Below are 4,372 nucleotides of genomic sequence, written 5' to 3'. Positions count from 1 at the left end.
TTCAAATTTCAACGAATGCTTACGAATATAGCATATATTGTTGTCTGAAAAAATCATAAAGATCGGTGGTATATACAGTATATATATATAGTATATATATATATATTTTTTTGCAAATTTTAGCCCCATTTTAACAGCTAGAAGCTTCAAATTTCACCGAATACTTACGTATATAGCATATATTGTTGTCTGAAAAAATCATAGAGATCGGTTGTATATATAGTATATATCTCATACAACCGATTGTTCAGATAAGAAACTTTTCGCAATTTGTACCCCATTTTAACAGCTATAAGCTTCAAAATTCACCGATTGCTTACGTATATAGCATATATTGTTGTCTGAAAAAATCATAGAGATCGGTTGTATATATAGTATATATCTCATACAACCGATTGTTCAGATAAGAAACTTTTCGCAATTTCTACCCCTTTTTTTTTTGAGGTCTGTTAAATACTGGCAGTCGATTTTCATCGACACAATAAGTTTGATCGACTTTACGTTATCCTTTTATTGCGGTACGGAGTAACAAATTTTTAGAACAAAAACATAAATGTAATCATAAAGAAAAGTATAACTGTACTTTTTAACGAACATCTAAATTTGAAAAATTAAAGTTAAAAATAAACTTAATTTGCGCGCGTGAAGATCCTGGTGGACGTTTAGGTGTGGGCAATATACGTATTATATCCTGCTTTGAAACCAAGTGTCTGCCTTCTTCAATCGGTTCATAGAAATATTGGGTTTTATTTTGACGTCTGAGGAATTTCACGACGCACGTCGAATTTTCAACTTCCACGACTACACCAATGTAAAAGAAATTTGTTTTGTCAGTGAACATAAAAACAAAAACAAAAACGAATCATCTAGCCAAGTCATACGTCAATCCATGATGAAGATTTGAACATTTCTTTAAGTAAACCGTTAATTCTTTTTCCTGGGCAGCTGAAAGTACTTGATTGGAAGAAAACTTCGACTGAAAATCTTTAACAGTTCTCAGATTTGATTGCTCTTTTGAAATTCGAGATATTAGTGTTGTCCGCTTCAAGTTATATTTCCGAGCAGCGCTTGATGGTGCTTCTTTTTTCTGTTTTATCTCCTCGATGGTTTTTTTCATTTTGTCTTCTTCGATGATCTTTTCAGGGAACTTTCTTTTGTAGATATTTGGCATCTTGATGGCTGTAAAATATTACTTGTTAAGTAAAAAAGCTCTGCACTTATTTCAGATTTTTCGCTCCAAAAAATACATCTTAGTGTTATTGAAAAAGTATTTAAAAGCAATAAATCTCAATTTTATTGCAATATTAATGGACAGAAAACTCATGTTATATATTCTATATTGTGCACTTTACACGCGAATACTTACGAGCAATTTTTACATCAACACTTTTCAAAAATAAAAAAATTCGTCTGCATACTATCGCCGTTGAACAAGCACTGAATAGCTTTCATGACAGCGTCAAACTCAATTTGGTTACTGTTTATTGGTGGAATAAGAACAATGGCAGTAATAACGGCGGCCAAATTTGAAAAAGTCGAAGCCTCCCTCATGTCGACGCCTTCCCCTTCTACCCTACGTATATATATATTTTTACTAATAACATAAAAAACATTGAAAGTGCAAGAAACTTTTTTTATGAAAAAAAAGAACAAAAAAACTACGTAAATAAAGAATACCAAGACCAGTAAGATCCATGGTTCTTAGCAGGTAGGTACAGTTTAGAAATTTTGCAGTAAAGTAAATAGTTTACAGCCACTTAAAGAGATTACTCGATATCACGCCGATTTTCACAAATTTTTATATAAATGTGCCATATGTTGTTGTATGGTGCGCAAGTGATGTGAAATTTTGGATATATCCATTTTACTTTATTCTAACCAAGATAATAAGGTTATTGGTTTCATCTGTCACTCTGCATCGTAATGACATAAACTAATCGAGATAAAATGTACCAAAATGATCACGAGGAAAAAAGAAATTGATTGAAACCGATGATGCAAACTTTACACAGTTGGATAGAAAACTTACTGTAGACAACTTTTTCTTTTCCAATTTTTACCATGAGAAGGTAACTAATAATTTTTTTAAATTAAAAAATGCTTCTGTTTATTGAAAGAGTCTATAGCATTTGTGAAAGCAACCGTTATTTTGCAAGATTAAGGTTCAAATAAAAAATTTATGATTTTTATGTATAGAGCGGGGTGTCTGGGGTTCAGAGCAGTAAAATCTTATGTTTGCGATTTGTGTTATTTGGGTAGTTTTGCACTTTGTCTGTGACAATTTCCAAAAGGAAATTTTGATAAGCATTTATTTTCCATTTAGTTTTATTTTTTTAAAGCTGTGAGAGCGAATTTCAAGGGCTCCTTCGAAAAAAGCGAGCAAAATTTTTTAAAAACCTATTAAAATAAATCACCAAATATGCTCCGAGGGTTAATTCAATATGCCCAAATAGAAAAATCACTATATCAGCAACTCCAAAAAAAAAAAATTTATATGAAAGACAGGAATGTTCAACTTGCCGGAATGATACTTTTTCACAATATAACTCGACATTTTTAAAATTGTCATGCTTAATGCTCTTGAGCAAGTTGTTTTAACTCTTCTCACGCTAATTATCTTCATAACAACTTTTTCAACCAATTTTTAAAACCAAGCTTTCATAAAATGGAACTTAAAAATGTTTCGTACTATTTTAGGTACTATTTACGCATTTTTGTGGCAAGTGATTGGTATTGAATGCATGACTTCACACACCAAAAATGTGAAATCACCTGAGTGCACTCATTGATTTCAGTACATTTATTTCTGCAGTCTGATTTAGCATTCTTTTCAATTGCATGCGGTGCTGATTGTAGATTGCATGATTGTAGAATTAAAAAAATTAAATCATAATTCTCGTATGAAGAAAAAATTGTGAAATACTGATTGTAGAAAAGCTCTAATTTCAAAAAGCAAATGATTTCATTCTTCATCGACTTTGAAATATAACGTACATTTTTGATAATATTTTTATATACAGATTTGTGACCACAACCTAAAGACATTGAATGCCAATGCTAAATTCCCAAGACCAAGGCACGATGCATTTAACTGGATCTCCCCTGCAGTACGGAGGGTGATGCAGAGAAATTTGGAAATGGTAGCCGCAACATGTTTTTGATAGGTAAATTTGTTTAATGCACTGAAATTTCCCAGAAAATAAAATCGCACGTCGATATCTCAAAAACGTTCCTAAATCTTTGCAGTGTTTTTTTTAGCCTATAACCATGTCGAGCCACCACCAAACCTATGCTCAAAATTTCATTTCAATCGGTTCAGCCGTTCTCCAGCTTTGCGGTTCAGAAAAAAAAACTGCTTTAAAAATATATATTAGTATAGATTATAGATTAGATTAAATTCGATTTTTTCATTTTCTTTCAAATCAAAGAATATTTTTTACATGTTTACATAAATAAAATGGCCACTTAAATTAATACATTGAAATTGAATGAAAGAAAAGTAAGGCATTCTGTAAAGTTATATAAAACTTTAGTTTTGAATGCCATCTCAAAGTAAATTAAAGAATATATGCAAATGTGTGTGGGGTGAAAATAGTTAATAAGTTATAACCTAAGTTGAAGTTAAAGATTACAAACTGCAAAATAAAATGTATAAACAAGAGAAAATGACTGCTAATTTTAAATTACTAAGTGGCAGGGTTCAGCAAAGTTTTGAGTCGTCGTGTGACTGCTCTAATACGAATGAAATGATATTGTAACGAATTTAGGGAAATTCCGCTTATTCCAAACCTTCTGCTAACGTTCGAATCGCTAAACTGTTGAATAAATAACTCCAATATTCAGTAATGCAAAATGGTCTTTATTAGACTACTTTGAGAGTACTTCACAATAACTCTTACTTCACAACTAATTGCGTGTTTAAATCAAACTGCTTACTGAATACTCAGCTTGCTCTGCTTTTATACTCTCTGTTGGCTTGTCCAAATATTTCTCCAAATGTTTAGACGTTTCTCCTTCTAGAATCTTCTACTTGGTTACCAGCCATATGCGTGCGATTTGTAGTTTATAGCCTCTCGCATAGGCATATGCGTGTGTATTTGTAGTTTATAATCTCTCGCATAGGCATATGCGTGTGTAAATGTGAGTACTACTTCGGCTAATGATTACATGTGTATATGAGTATCTCTCCGTTGCCTTGTATGTATGAGTGTAGATGATGATTGATTTGTTTACGTACATACTGCTTAGTATCGGCTTAGTGATGGTAATATAGCTTAGTGATACTAATTTGTCACAATATTTTTAAAAATTCACGTATATTTCTAAGGACACGTATAGCTGCAGGTAGCGGATTGAAAGCTTTGGAAAATAC

This window comes from Eurosta solidaginis, chromosome 4 (genome assembly GCF_040869045.1).
Source record: "Eurosta solidaginis isolate ZX-2024a chromosome 4, ASM4086904v1, whole genome shotgun sequence".
Taxonomy (NCBI): Eukaryota; Metazoa; Arthropoda; class Insecta; order Diptera; family Tephritidae; genus Eurosta; species Eurosta solidaginis.
This window is presented reverse-complemented; position numbering follows the sequence as displayed.